General features: G+C 54.5%; 1 protein-coding gene and 1 pseudogene across 1 annotated transcript in view; one reads left to right on the forward strand and one right to left on the reverse strand.

The window, feature by feature from the left end:
- The window catches only part of galntl6 (polypeptide N-acetylgalactosaminyltransferase like 6), a 1,697,721-nt gene that overhangs the window by 336,992 nt on the left and 1,344,686 nt on the right, over positions 1-16,043 (forward strand). The gene's annotated exons all lie outside the window — the stretch shown is intronic.
- Positions 15,188-15,309, reverse strand: LOC140430145 (5S ribosomal RNA; annotated as a pseudogene).

Here is a 16,043-nt window from a genome sequence, read left to right on the forward strand (position 1 = left end):
AGCGTGTCCTGCAAATTCTGAATTGTCAGTTCCTGGCGGCTTTGGACAATTCCGTAGCGTTGGCAACCCTAAGTTAGACCCCTCCTTCTGCTTTCTTGTGTCCTTGAGCTCAGATGGTGCAGTACCTCTGGGGGGTGGGATAGGGGCTTCAATGTGCCAGCGCAGTAGCAAACAGTTTTAAGGGCAACACAGAAGGATTAATTCAATGAGAAAATTCAGAGAAACTTTCATAAGACTGTAATAGAGTAAATAGAATTGAAAAGAAGGGATAGAAATATTCATAATAATGTCATAGTAATCTTTATTGTCACAAGTAGGCTTACATTAACACTGCAATGAAGTTACTGCGAAAATCCCCGAGTCGCCACCGGTGCCTGTTCGGGTACACAGAGGGAGAATTCAGACTGTCCAATTCACCTAACAGCACGTCTTTTGTTCTTGTGGGAGGAAACCGGAGCACCCGGAGGAAACCCACGCAGACACGGGGAGAACGTGCAGACTCTGCACAGACAGTGACCCAAGCCGGGAATCGAACCTGGCACCTTGGTGCTGTGATGCATCAGTTCTAACCACTGCGCTACCTTGCTGCCCATCAGAAACGACCGATGGAGTTCGATCAGAACTTAAGAAATAGGGCTGAATTGTAGAAGTGCTGAATTCCACCCCCTACCCCCTCGCCTCCAACCTTTGTTTTTTTATCCAGGGTTTGTAGTTTGTGGGAGTGGGGCAGGGAGGGGGGAGTGGGGGAGTGGGGGAGGGGAGAGCCTGCTCAGCAGAACACTGGATGTCCCTCAACCATCTGTTGGCCATTAACAGGCTAGGGGCTGGACATCCGCCACTCATTTCAGAGAGCAGTCAGCCAATTGGACACCAGCCAATTGACACAAGAACAGGGGTTTGGTGAGTAACAAGCTGGCAGAGCCTGGTGAGTGAGGTGGGCGGGCACCTGGAGCTTGAGAGGCCATGAGGTGAAGTCCTCCGATGTGACCAAAGAGGTGGTAAGGGGTGACCCCGCCGAGACCATGACCCCTAGTTCTTGACTCTCCAGAATCTTGACTCTCCAGAATCTTGACTCTCCAGGATCCGCCCCGTCAATCTCTCTGAGAATGTTACACGCTTCAGTGAGATCATTTTTTCTAAACACGAGAGTGTACCTCCAAATCACTCCATCTCTCCCTTGTGGATAGCCCTCTGACCCCAAGATTGGTGATGTGAAGGTACAATGGAAATATTAAACAACAAGGTCCTTCATTAATATCGCACCTTTAACGTGTTCAAAGCCAAGGTGCTTCATAGAACCATTCTCAAACAAAATTTGAGGCTAAGACGCGTGAGGAGATTTTAACACGGGTGCCCCAAACCCTTGATCAAAAAAGTAGATTTTAAGAAATAGCATGTAGGATGAGAGGAGAAGAGGTGGAGAGGTGTGGGTGGGAATTCCAGTGTTTCGGGCCCAGACAGCTAAAAGCACAGCCATGAATGGGTGAAGTGACTAAAGTAGGAATGCACAATGTGCCAGAAACCCTCTGTGCACATACAATGAGCCTTGGCAAGTAATTCAAAGGCCCAGGCTATTGCTCCGGGGGCATGGATTTGAATCCCACCATGGCAGCTGGTGGCATTTGAATCTAATGAATAAAAAGCTGGAATTGAAAGCAATATCAGTAATGGTGACCATGAAGCTGTCATCAATTGTTGTTGGAACCCATCTGGTTCACCAATGCGCCATTCGTGAAGGAAATCTGCCGTCCTTTACCCGGTCTGGCCTACACGTGCCTCCAGACTCACAGCAACGCAATCGACCCTCAACTGACCCCAAAATGGCTGACCAAAACCACTCAACTCGAGGGCAATTAGGGACGGGCGACAAATGCTGATTCTAGCCAGAGCTGCCCACATCCCGTGAAAGGCTAAATGAAGTGCCGTTCTTGCTCGAGCATTGCTCCAAGAAAGAGAATTGTTTATGTATTTGATGAAACATGATTCTTTATGAATGGCTCGATCAAACAGGGAGAGCTCTGTTTCACAGTGTTTGCATCTTATCAGTGTTGGGTTGGCTCAATTTGTCATACTCTCATCTCGGCGAACGATTAGGCATGTATTTATTCAGCCTCCTCTTAAATACATCTGTGACAGTTGCATCAAATACCCACTGTGGTAGCAAGTTCCACACCCCAAGTACTCTCCTGGCAAAGACGCTTTTCTTAAATTGCCTACTAGGTTTATCAGTAACTCGCCCCTTGCTCTTACCTTCTCACAAGAAGAAACAACTGCTCTACGTTCCTATAAAACCCCTATCATATTCTTAAAGGTCTCCATCAGGCCACCCCTCAGCTTTTGCTTTTCTGTTGAATCCTTCATGTTCTGGAGTCATTCTTGTGAATCTTTTTTGCACCTTCTCTGGTGCCGCTATCTGCTGTTCACAGGACATTAACTAAGGTCTGACAAGGTTCAATACTAGGTTAACATAACTTTGAAACTTTTGAAATCTGTCCCTGGAGAAAAAAATGCCAGTGCTTTGTTTACCCCTTTTTAAGCTGTATTGTGCACTTTTGCTTATCTATACCTTCGGATCCCTCTACTCATCTACCCCATCCCATTTAGACTCCTCGGAGAACTGAGCAAAAAGTATTCTCTCACTATGTTGATGTCCATTTCTCAATGACAGGCCCACCCTGAAAGTTCATTAATGTCTTGCACAGGAGCATAGGGGCAGGAATAGTCAAACCTACTCTGTCATTCCAACAGATCGTGGTTGATCATCCAACTCTACGCCATTTTTACCAATATCCCTTGATGTCTTCTTCGGGTGATATCTTCTGGCTCTTCATGCCAGCGGGATCTTCCATCATGCCAAAGACGTACCCCTACTGCGGGTTTCCCGGTGGCGTCGGGTGGATTCAATGGGAAATCCCATGGACAGGGGCAGGACCAGAAGATCTCACTGCCAGCCAATGATGGGCCACCTCCTGCCACCGGGAAACGCGCTGTGGGGATGCCAGAGAATCTCGCCCTTAATATATTTGTCACTGTCCTCTCCTTTAGTTACACCCATAATTTGGTGTCATGCATCAATTTTGAATTTGCGATTCAGGAGCGTCATTCTCCGACCCCCCAGAGGGTCGGAGAATGGCCGTTGGCCGCCGTGAATCCCGCCCCCGCCGGTTGCCGAAGTCTCCGAAGGGAGAAAAGTCGGCGGGGCGTTAATGTCGCCGCTGCCGCGGAGAATGTCACGGGTCTGCGCAAGGCAGCCGATTTTCGGCCTGCCGATATTCTCCCTTCCGGATGGGCCGAAGTCCCGTCGACGTGATGACCGTTCACGTCGACGTAAATTAAACCTCCTTTTCATCGGCGTGACCCGGTGCTCCAGGCTCACGCCGACCAGCGTGGAGGTGAGTGACGGCCTGGGGGGTTGGCTCTGGGCAGGCAATGGCGTGGCCGCAGTCTGAATGCGTGAGGAGAGGTGTGTCTCGGGTTGTGTGTGCGTGTGTGCGGTGGGGGGGGGGGGGGCGGGGGGTGGTTAGAGTAGGCTGGGCTCCGGGGGAGTGCCGGGAGGGGGTCCATGCCGGGGAGGGGGATGGGGGGGGTCCGTGCCGGGGTGGAGGTTGGGGGGGGTCCGTGCCGGGGTGCAGGTTGGGGGGGGGTCCGTGCCGGGGAGGGGGATGGGGGGTCCGTGCCGGGGTGGAGGTTGGGGGGGGGGGGGTCCGTGCCGGGGTGGAGGTTGGGGGGGTCCGTGCTGGGGTGGAGGTTGGGGGGGGGTCCGTGCCGAGGAGGGGGATGGGAGGGCAAGTGAGTTGGTCCACCTGGCCAGGTGCCAGCCTCCAACAGTTGGACCCATGCGGTCCATGCCACCTGGCTGGGGGGAGGAGGGGATATGGGCAATGATGACATGTCGTCGTTCCCCTCCCTCCCACCAGGCCGTCATGTTTTCAGATCATCCAGCGATGTTGGCCGCCGTGGTGGCAGCCGCTCATGTCTATGTTGCCCTGGATGAGGAGGAGGAGGAGGAGCGTGCCAGAGAGGCGGCGCAGGCTGCCGCAGAGGGGCAGGCGACAGCCGCCCAGGCTGGAGGGACACCTGACCGACAGGACGAGGAGGGGGAGGAGGACGTCGCGGCCCCACGGCAACGGAGGCACCCGAGGGCGCCCCGTGTGTACCGGCCCCGGCAGTCATACCAGGACCTCACGGACCGGGAATGCAGGAGGAGACTCCGGATGAGCCGGGAAACCATGGCACACATCTGCCACCTGCTGGCACACCTGTCACCGCGTGGCACTGGCGGGGGACACCCTCTCCCCGTGTCCGTCAAGGTTACGGTGGCCCTGAACTTTTATGCAACGGGGTCATTCCAGGCACCGAGTGGGGACCTGTCCGGCATATCGCAGACATCGGTGCACCGGTGCATCCGGGCAGTGACAGATGCCCTATATGCCATGGCGCACCGCTACATCCGCTTCCCCGTGGACCGGGCCAGCCAAGATGCCCGGGCCGTGGGCTTCTCTGCCGTGGCCGGGTTCCCCATGGTCCAGGGCGCGATCGATGGGATGCACGTCGCCGTGCGGCCACCTGCAGATCACAGGGCCGTGTTCACTAATAGGAAGGGGACCTATTTGATGAACGTACAGGTGGTCTGCGACCACCGCATGATGATCCTGCACGCCTGCGCCCGTCACCCAGGCAGTGTACACGACTCATTCGTGTTGTCACGGTCATCCATCCCCGGCATGTACGAGGGACGCCATCCCCGGCTGAGGGGCTGGTTGCTGGGCGACAGGGGCTACCCATTGCGATCGTGGCTGATGACGCCTATACGGAGGCCATGCAATGAGGCGGAGAACCGCTACAATGATGCCCATGTAGCGACAAGGGGAGTGATCGAGAGGTGCTTTGGCGTGCTGAAGATGCGTTTCAGGTGCCTGGACCTCTCTGGGGGCGCCCTCCAGTATCGGTCAGATAGGGTCGGCCGCATCATTGTGGTGTGCTGCGTCCTGCACAACATAGCCCAGCAGAGGGGCGATGTGCCGCAGGCAGAGGAGGGCGGAGTGGAGGAGCAGCAGGAAGAGGCCCAGTCCTCCCCAGATGAGGGGGATGCGGGCAATGGTCAGGGCAGACGGGGTAGACACAGGCGGTTGGCTGTCCACCGTTACCGGCTGGCCCAGCGGGCACGGGACAGACTGATAGACGCCCGCTTCACTGACTAGATGGGCGTGGGAATCGGGTAGAATGGCCACAGACCGCACACCATGGCAACAGCCGACCACCCACACCCCCCACCCATCCACCCACCCAGCACCCTCACCCCCCTCCCCAACCCCACCCACCCCACCCGCATGCACACCACCCCCCCCCCATTGCCGATCCACCTGCGGCACAACGGGCCGGGCTCACACAGTTGCGGGTGGACGCGTGTCTATCGCAGGCCATGGAGGATGATGACAACCCGCCCTGCGATGAGCTCCTGGCTCTACATCGTTGGACTATGTCTGACCCATGGCCACAGTACCACCATCCACCCGGACCATCCCTGCATGCGGCTGTGACACTGCAGCGCACGGTCCCGTCCTCTGCCCGGGGGATGTTGATGGTGGCCCAGGGGGAAGGGGGCAGACTCACCTGGGGCTGAGGTAAGACCACCCCTCACACACACACTTGCTCTCAACGTACTTGACACCCCCGCACACTTTGGACAGAGCACAAAGGCAGCTTCGGTAGGTGTAACATTGACTTTAATAACCAAAGGAGTTCATGCACGTGCCCTAGCCCCTAAAACTCATCTGTGCCCTGCACCCGTGCCAACTTACTCAGTGTCTAATTGTTTGGCCTTACGGGCCCTTTGACTACGTCTACGTGGTTCCCCAGACGGTACAGCAGAACTGGAGGTGGACTCCTGTGATTCCTGCCCTCTGACACTGGATCCCTTTGGCGGCCGTTTCCTGGGGCGTCCTGGCCTAGATGGGCCAGGCTGCGGCCCGGGCGACTGGGATGGCGAGCTGCCAGCCTGTCCTGCCCGTTGCCCACCCGATGCACCTGGGACGGAAGGGGGGGAGTCCGAGGTGTCGCGGTGTACCGGGACCTCCCCTACAGAGGGAGCCGGGACGGACCACACCACCTCCTCCTCCCTCGGGGTGCCCGATGGCCCCCAGGCCTCTACATGGGTGGGGGATGCGAACGGACTGGCCATCCGACGCCCCCCCAACATCTGGCGCTGCCAGTCCTGGAGGCCCGTGCTGGTATCGACAGGGGTCTGCAGGTTTGCAGCCATGGAGCCCAGGGGGTTGGCAAACCCTGTCTGTGACAGTGCGACGCCGGCTCGCACATGGCCACTGGCGCCGATGCCCTCAGCGATGGCCTGCAGAGACTGGGCCATGGCCTGCTGAGACTGGGCCATTACCTGCAGAGACTGGGCCATGGCCTGCTGAGACTGGGCTATGGCGTTGAGCGCCTCTGCCATCTGGCGCTGGCACTGGCTCATGGCCTCCTGTGAGAGGGCAGCCATTTCCTGGGCCACAGACGCCACCTGCACGGAAGGCCCCAGGCCTCGCAAACCGTTCCCCATGTCTGACACCGTCACACCCATTGCCTCCACCGCGGACGCCACCCATGCGGTGTCGGCCTGGGTGGCACGCATGACCGGCACCACTCCCAGCTCCTGGACGCGGGTGGACTCCTCCACCTGCGACCGCAGCCGCCCGTCACCCTCTTCGCTCGTCTCCGGGTCGGTGGTTGCATCGGATCTATGTGTGGGTGTGGTAACTGCAGGAACCCGGGATCCATCTGGGCGGCAGATGTTCGCTTGGGCTGGGCTGCCCTCCGACCGCCCGGTCCCTCTGCTGCTCCTACCTCCACCTGCTGTACCGGGACGGCTGTGTTGTGCGCACCAGTGAGTGTACCAGATGCCTCATCACTAAAGTGCCCAACCGTGGTGAGTGTTTCTGCGATGGTGGAGGGTGTTGGTGACAGCAGTGGCGTTGTGTCGTGCTCTTCGTCCCACTCTGAGTCCATGGCACTTTGGGGTGGGGGTTCGTCTCCACCCATCCACTCTGAGTCACTGTCCGGTATTTCGTCTTCCTGGGTAGTGCTGTCCCGGGTAGGGGTGTCCTGGGTAGTGGTGTCCTGGGTAGTGGTGTCCTGGGTAGTGGTGTCCTGGGTAGTGGTGTCCTGGCTCGGATGTGATGGGGGCCTGTGGCTGCCCCCCTCGTCGCTGGGTGGTCGCTCCCGCACGTGACGGGGGTGTCGTCTCCCTGTTGCTCCAGGTCTCTCCGCCTCCCGTGGTGTGCGAGGGGCATCCTGCGGGCGTCGCATGCTGGAGGGTCCGGGTCTCTCCGTCTCCCGTGGTCTCCGAGGGGCATCCTGCGGGCGTCGCATGCTGGAGGGTTCGGGTCTCTCCGTCTCCCGTGGTCTCCGAGGGGCATCCTGCGGGCGTCGCATGCTGGAGGGTCCGGGACTCTCCGTCTCCCGTGGTCTCCGAGGGGCATCCTGCGGGCGTCGCATGCTGGAGGGTGCGGGTCTCTCCGTCTCCCGTGGTCTCCGAGGGGCATCCTGCGGGCGTCGCATGCTGGAGGGTGCGGGTCTCTCCGTCTCCTGTGGTCTCCGAGAGGCATCCTGCGGGCGTCGCATGCTGGAGGGTGCGGGTCTCTCCGTCTCCCGTGGTCTCCGAGGGGCAACCTGCTGGCGTCACATGCTGGAGGGTGCGGGTCTCTCCGTCTCCCGTGGTCTCCGAGGGGCATCCTGCGGGCGGTCTGCATCTGCGTGGATGGGTGCCTGGACGTTTGATCCTGCGATACACAATGAAGCATGCATGGTTAGACATCAGGCAGTGATCAGGTGATACGGGGGAGGGGGATATAGGGGAGGGGGGATATGGGGACGGGCTGTCGGTGGCTCACTTGCTAGTACGCCTCCGACATCTGCATCAGCAACCTCCCGGTCCTCAGGTCCGCCAGCCAGTTCCAGGGCCCTTTCCTCGTGTACGGTCAGTGGCCTCTCATCAGCGGGCCCTCCTCCAGTCCTCACATGCTCCCTATTGTTGTGTGCGCGCTTCTCCTGTGGGGGGGGGGGGCAGGGGTAAAAGGCAACAGTGTTAGGCAGGTATATGAATGCACGCCATCGGTTGCGCGTGCATTGCAGAGGTTAAGGTTAGGGCTGGATTCACTTGGGGATATGGGGGATATGGGGGAGGGGGGGATATGGGGGAGGGGGGATATGGGGGAGGGGGATATGGGGAAGGGGGGATATGGGGGAGGGGGGATATGGGGGAGGGGGGATATGGGGGATATGGGGGAGGGGGGATATGGGGGAGGGGGATATGGGGGATATGGGGGAGGGGGGATATGGGGGATATGGGGGAGGGGGATATGGGGGATATGGGGGAGGGGGATATGGGGGATATGGGGGATATGGGGGAGGGGGGGATATGTGGGAGGGGGGATATGGGGGATGGGGGATATGGGGGAGGGGGGATATGGGGGAGGGGGGATATGGGGGAGGGGGGGATATGGGGGAGGGGGGATATGGATATTGGGCAGGGGGGGAGGCTCACCCTGCCTGCTCTGACGAGGTCGTTCACCTTCTTGTGGCACTGGGTGCCTGTCCGTGGTGTCAGGGCCACAGCGGTGACGGCCTCTGCCACTTCCCTCCACAGACGCCGGCTGTGGCGTGGGGCAACTCTGCGGCCGTGCCCGGGATACAGGGCGTCCCTCCTCTGCTCCACCGCGTCCAGGAGCGCCTCCACATCGCGTGACTCGCACCTCGGGGCTGAGCGACGGCCAGCCATCCAGTCAGGTGTTGCGGTCGGGTGTTGCGGTCGGGTGGGGGGGAGCAGCGCGGCCTTATGAGCCGTCACGCCGTGCAGCGCGTATGACGCTGCACGGCGTGAACCACTGCGCAAGCGCGGATCCCGTTACGTCGCTGCTAGCCCATTTCGGCCCAGAGACTATCGACCCATTTTTCCGACGTGACGCAAGTCGGATTAGCGCCGATAACGGAGAATTTCGCCCCAGATGTCTGAGTCCAAATTGTTTCCGTTACAACAGTGATCCCATTGCACTGATCTTTGCGGAATATCACTTCCCATCATTTGCAAATCGGAGCAACTACCTGTAACTCCCTACTCTCCGTTTTCTGTTGTAACCAATGCATTCGGCTACCTATCCCTAACGTCATATATTCTGGTTTTCTGAGTCTACTACCTTATCATAGAATTTTTGAGAATCCATATATATTTTGTCTACAGCATTACCCTTATCTGTCCTATCTGTACCCAGCTGAGGATCTGTGAGGATCTCCTGTAGCTTCTATTAAGATTCCAACAGTGTGTGGCCTGGCCACCCATACAAAACCCTGGCACTGCGGACTGCGCTGGGTTCGGGAATATATCTCCCTCTTACTGTACGAGTGCGAATGATATTGACAGTTCATGTCGAGGAAAGAATTATCTGCCACTGTCGACCGCCATTTGTACGTGTTTCTCGGGTGACTTTGCTGTATCTCTTTAGCTTGTGTCACACCTATTCTGTCTCATGCACTGTTGATTCTGACAGCCAACGTTGCACCATGAAGGCTAAGTGAAGGATCTAACTTTAACTGACCTTGAAAACAGATCTTGTTCTGTATGCAACAGGGACAATGCTTCTCTTTCTGTACCTCACATATCGGAGCGTAAGCGAAGAATGGGCTGCGGCGGTTCAAGATGTCGGCTGACCACCACCTTCTCAAGGGCAATTAGGGATGGACAGTAATCACTGGCCTAGCCAGTGAAGCCCACATCCCATGAAAGAATTGAAGGAATATTTTTGGGATGCACAGGAGTGCAGATGTCGGAAACAGACATGGAGTCTTAGAGCGAGGGTTACCGACATTCTCGTTTCGTCCAGAAATTAAAGGATGATCTGGATGCTCCTGCGAGTTGCTGCAGGAGAAAAGTCAGTGAGACATCTCGTGGTTAGCATTGCTGGCTCACAGCACCAGGGATCCGGGTTCAATTCCGGCCTCGGGTGACTGTGAGGAGTTCGCACTTCCTCCCCGTGTCTGCATGGGTTTCCTCCCACAGTCCAAAGATGTGCAGGTTAAGTGGATTGGCCATGCTAAATTGCCCCTTAGAGTCCAAAAGGTTAGGTGACATTACGGGGATTGGGCGGGGGATTGGGCCTAGGTAGGGTGCTCTTTCAGAGGGCTGGTGCAGACTCAATGGGCCGAATGGCCTTCTTCCATACTGTAGGGATTCTATGTGGCTATTAATTGGCCACTTAAGTGTGTGAGCTGGGGTAAAGCCAGGCTTCCACCCCAAACCCTTGCCTGTTCCCACCGTAAAAAAGTTTGGAGTGGGAGGGATCCTGGAGGGAATCCCATCCATACAATTTCACCTCAGAACCCATGGAAAGGGTGAGTGGATATCGTAAAATTTTGGCCGTAATGCCAGCTTTCACATGTATGCTGGCAGCATCTAGTTCTTCCCCACCGTCACCGCTCAATCTATTGTTATGGACCAGGGTTTAATAAACTCCAAAGTATACTATGGAGTTCACCTGACCTATGGTTTTTTGTTGAATTTGGCTAGGATGAGCCGAAGAGCCGGTCCTTCAGTTGTCCTTCAATAGACTTCTTCGGTGCTTTTAATCAAAAAAACAAGCTTCATTCTAAGAATTTAGTTAACGTTTGTATAAACACACACAGCCCTCCTGGGTCACTGTCTGCACGTTCTCCCCGTGTCGGCGTGGGTTTCCTCCCGGTGCTCCGGTTTTCTCCCACAGTCCAAAGACATGCAGGTTAGGTGGATTGGCCATGATAATTGCCCTTCGTGACCAGAAAATGGTTAGGAGGGGTTATTGGATTACGGGGGTAGTGAGTGCTTACGTGGGTCGGTGCAGACTTGATGGGCCAAATGGCCTCCTGCTGCACTGTATGTTCTATGTTCTGTGTTCTTTCAGTACCTTCGAACATCTTATCAACCCCCTCACTTTGCCTCATCACCTCACTCCCCAGCACTATCCCCCTTAAAACCCTCATGGTCATTCAAATGCTCTACAAGGAAAAAGGAGGCCATTCAGCCCATCGGGTCTGCACCGAACCTCTGAAAGAGCACCCTGCCTAGGCACACATTCCCACCACCCAATCCCCATAACCCCAACTAACCTGTACATGTTTGGACATTAAGGGGCAATTTTATCATGGCCAATCCACCTAACCTGCACATCTTTGGACTGTGGAAGGAAACTGGAGCACCCGGAGGAAACTCGTGCAGACACGGGGAGAAAGTACAAACTCCACACAGGCAGTTACCAATTGAATCCGGGTCCCTGCAGCTGTGAGGCAACAGTGCTAACTGCTGTGCAATCATGCCGCCTCGAAGCTCAGCTGAACATAGCAGTTGGTACGGTGAAAGGGCTGTGTCCCAGCCACTGCTTCCCTTTTCCATTGATCCCTGTGGGTGGCTGCATCGAGGAATTTCTGCTGTAGCTGAGACAGGAATATCCGTCTGCAAGGACAGGAAATGGGAGAGTCATAATTAACTTTGTAGTCGCCAGCCATCACCCAGCATCGCCGCTGGTCCAGAAGATCTTGGCCAATTAAATTTTCCAATTCATAGCAAGTGCAGGAACTGTTACCTGTCGTATTATCATGAATGCAAGAACTGCAAGGGGTAATGAAATGTATAGATCAGCCACTAGATTGAGTTACAGTTACAAATATATAAGACATTGATGCTAAGCCTTGTGGGGGGAGAGAAATGAAGGAGTTAACTAGCGACAGTCTGAAGTAAATATAGTGTGAGTAAGAGCAGATCATAGTTTATAATTGTGTAGAGATTAGTTGTAGGTGGGTGTAGATTAAATGTTAATTATCAACTGTGCATTATTTAGGAGTACGTGTTGAATCCAAATTGGTAGTGCTAATAAATTTATAGCTTTGTTCAAGTTCAAGCCCTTTTGTGGTCTTTGTGAACATTACACCAACCATCCTCAATTTAGCAACACAAAGAACACCACATTAGCCTTGACATCCTGGGCGAAATTCTCCCCCAACGGCACGATGTCCGCCGACTGGCGCCCAAAACGGTGCCAATCAGACGGGCATCGCGCCGCCCCAAAGGTGCGGAATGCTCCGCATCTTTGGGGGCCGAGCCCCAACATTGAGGGGCTAGGCCAGCTGGCGGAAACGGCGTTTGTTGCCCCGCCAGCTGGCGCGGAAATTACATCCCCGGGCGACGCATGCGTGGGAGCGTCAGCGGCCGTTGCGGAGGCGGAATGGAAAGAGTGCCCCCACGGCACAGGCCCGCCCGCGGATCGGTGGGCCCCGATCGCGGGCCAGGCCACCGTGGGGGCACCCCCCGGGGTCAGATCGCCCCGCGCCCCCCCCAGAACCCCGGAGCCTGCCCACGCCGCCTTGTCCCGCCGGTAAATACCTACTTTAATTTACGCCGGCGGGACAGGCAATTTCTTGGCGGGTCTTCGGGCCATCCGGGCCGGAGAATTGAGCGGGGGGGCCCGCCAACCGGCGCGGCCCGATTCCCGCCCCCGCCCAATCTCCGGTACCGGAGACTTCGGCAACCGGCAGGGGCGGGATTCACGGCGGCCAACGGCCATTCTCTGACCCCTCATCACCAAGCTCACTTCAGTAACGTCATCCATTTCCCCTCCTACCTCTGCTCATCTGTGGCCTGTTATCTCTGGACTTAACTATTCCGATACTTAACTTGCTGACCGTACACACTGCGGAAAATGGAGAGGAAGAATTGCCACTCTTAGGCTTGTTCTGTTGCCATGGGGAAACCCAGGCTCATCACCATTCTTGCATCATCCATGTTGGGTTGTCCGTACTCTAACTCGCACCAAGACCCATTACCCCCGTACCTGCTGGATGACGTTGGCACCCGGTCGAGCAAACCTTGATTTTAAAATTCTCATCCTTGTTTTCATATCCCTTCTCGGTCTCGTCCCTTCTTATCTCCGCACCCTCCTCCAGCCCCGTAACCGCCTCCAGCCCCATAACCTTCTGAAATGCCAGAACACATCCTTTTATTAAGGCAATAATTGCCATGTGGTAAGATTGTAGGTTCAGTCTGAGTGGCAGTGAATGGCTGAGTGGATGGGTAAGTGGGCGAGGGTAAGTGGGTGGGTGTAGTAGTTGAGGCGGGTAGGAGGTTAGGTGGGTAGGGTGTGCAATGTGGTTAGAGATGGATGGTGTCTGTTTACTTTCCCATTGGTCAGTGCACCATGGGTTTTGGACGCATCAAGTGACCAATAGCAGAGTATGAGGGAGGTCGATTGGAGCAAGGAGTTTACATTCATCTCGGAGTGTGTACAGGGAAAGTTGGCAAACCTGAGGAAAGGCCTGTACAATGATGATAACCACTAACTTGGTGACTGCAATGGCTCTCACTCGGGGCACAATGCATCTTTTTCACACACGACCCTGATCTTGTGCTCCCCACTCTGTACCTCCCCTGGCTGTGGGCCTATTCAAGAGTTAATGATGGCAGCCAAAAGTCAGTGTGTCACATCAGGTCTTCGGGCTATTAGAAGCCATCAGTATCACCATCCTTTTAAATTGATTCCATTCCATGCTTCCTCTCCTAAGGCTAAAAAGAGACGTGTTGCATAAATCAGGTGATGTTTTAAAGGGGGAATCAAACTCATGACATTGGTAAGTAGCCAACCTCTGCAAGAATTTTAACCTTGAGGTTGTAAACATTTAGCTTTACAGTTAGATGGGGTAGCTTTTCAATTAGTTTTGGAGATTACTGTAGGCGGTTTGAATTCTACACCTGATCATTTTACATTCTTCTCTTTCCTACTTTAACTGACGCCAGAGCCTTTTGAGAAGCCAAAGGTTAATACTGCTGTTAAAATAGCGGAAGTTAGGGTTTTGATGCAAGTGTGGGTTAACTCAATAACATTGCTCACGGTAACTAGTGCATTTGAGGGAAAAAATTATCGGGATCTTTGATGCGGAAAACAGTGAGACAAAACCTTATAGCCCATCACATTGTTTCACAGGAACACGAGCAGCCCCTTGAACATGAACTGGGCTCATGGTTGAACTATAACTGAACTCCATACTGCAGTCTTTGACCCACATTTCCTGATACCTATTGTTAACAAAGTGTACCCATCTCAAATTTTGAAATGATCAATCAACCTAGTCTCAACTGAGATTTATGGAAGTGAGTTCTGAACTTTTAGCACCGTATGCGTGGAGACGTGATTGCTAACTTTACCCCTGAAAGGCCTGGCACCAAAGTTTAGGCAACAACTCATCGTCATCGATGACCTAGCCAATGTTTATTTTCCCCCATTCATGAGATGCGGGCTTCGCTGGCTAAGCCCGATCTCACTTGAGAAAGTGGTGGTGAGTCGCCTCCTTGAACCGCTGCAGTCCATGTGGTTTAGGTACAGCCACAGTGCTGTTAGGGAGGGAGTCTCTGGATTTTGACCCAGTGACGGTGAAGCAACGGTGATCTATTTCCAAGTCAGGATGGTGAGTGACTTGGTGGAGAGCTTGCAGGCGGTGATGTTCCCATGTGTCTGCCACTCTTGTCCTTCTAGATGGCAGAGGTCACGGGTTTGGACAGTGCGGTTGAAAGAATCTTGGTGAGTTGCTGCAGTGCATCTTGTAGATTGTGCACACGGCTGCCACTGTGCATCAATGATGGAACGAGTGAACATTAACGTGATGGGTCGGGATGGTCCTGGATGGTGTTAAGCTTCCTGAGTGTTGTTGGTCTGCACTGATCCAAGCAAAAAAATTTTTTTTTTCTGCTGGTTGTCCATTTTTACGTGCATTTGAGATTGGCATGTCACAGTATGTTCCAAATCAATTGCTACCAATAAAAAATAGCACATCAGTCCACCCCATATGAGTGGGTTCATAGAACATGAAACATAGAACATGCAGTGCAGAAGGAGGCCATTCAGCCCATCGAGTCTGCACTGACCCACTTTAAGCCCTCACTTCCACCCTATCCCCGTAACCCAATAATCCCTCCTAACCTTTTGTTTTGGTCACTAAGGGCAATTTTTCATGGCCAGTCCACCTAACCTGCACGTCTTTGATCTGTGGGTGGAAACCGGAGCACCCGGAGGAAACCCACGCAGACACGGGGAGAACGTGCAGACTCCGCACAGACAGTGACCCAGCAGGGAATCGAACCTGGGGCCCTGGTATCAACTTGTGCTACCGTGCTGCCCAAAGCCTACTGCACCTGATATTCCCAGGTGGCCCCCATCCAAGTACTAACCAGGCCTGAGTGTGCTTAGCATCCGAGATCAGATGAGATCGGCATTTTTTTTTCAGACTAGTATGGCCGTAGGCAGGTTCCTGGATTCCTGCATTAATTTGGCCCCATTTAAGCGTTGTAGGACATAGGCTCTGGCAATAGGAATGCCTTCTCCTTAGTATCACTGTGATAAAGCCATTGGGCAAAACCTTTCAGTCGTGCCCATTGCAAGACCGTCACAGACGGGACGGGACCATGTTAAGGTCCTTTGACCTCGGGTGGGAATTTCCAGTCTCCGGATGAGGGCAGCCTAAAAATCTCGCCAAATGTTTTTATGGAAAACCACAAAATTGAGCAATGGGGTATCCAAAACACATGGAGAAATCCTGAGATCATTGGTGGCAAAACAAAATGGGAATTGGACCCATTTCATCAATGTAACTCAGTGCCCCTGACAATCAAATGTCTACTTTTCATGACTCACTAGAGAAGACTTTGGCATTACAAATATCCAGCCTTCAGCTAATTCGATTCACTCCACGTGATATCAAGAAATGGCTGAAAGCATTGGATACTGAAAAGGCTAAGGAGCCCTGAAAATGTTCCGGCAATAGTACTGAAGATTTGTGCTCCAGAACTTGCTGCACCCCGAGCCAAACTGTTGCAGTACAGCTACAACTCTGGCATTTACCCAGCAATGTTAAAAATTGCCCAGGTATGTAATGTCCTGGTTTAGCACAGTGGGCTAAATAGCTGGCTTGTAATGCAGAACAAGGCCTCAGCGTGGGTTCAATTCCCGTACCAGCCTCCCCGAACAGGTGCCGGAATG

This window comes from Scyliorhinus torazame, chromosome 9, assembly GCF_047496885.1.
Source record: "Scyliorhinus torazame isolate Kashiwa2021f chromosome 9, sScyTor2.1, whole genome shotgun sequence".
In the NCBI taxonomy this organism is placed as follows: domain Eukaryota; kingdom Metazoa; phylum Chordata; class Chondrichthyes; order Carcharhiniformes; family Scyliorhinidae; genus Scyliorhinus; species Scyliorhinus torazame.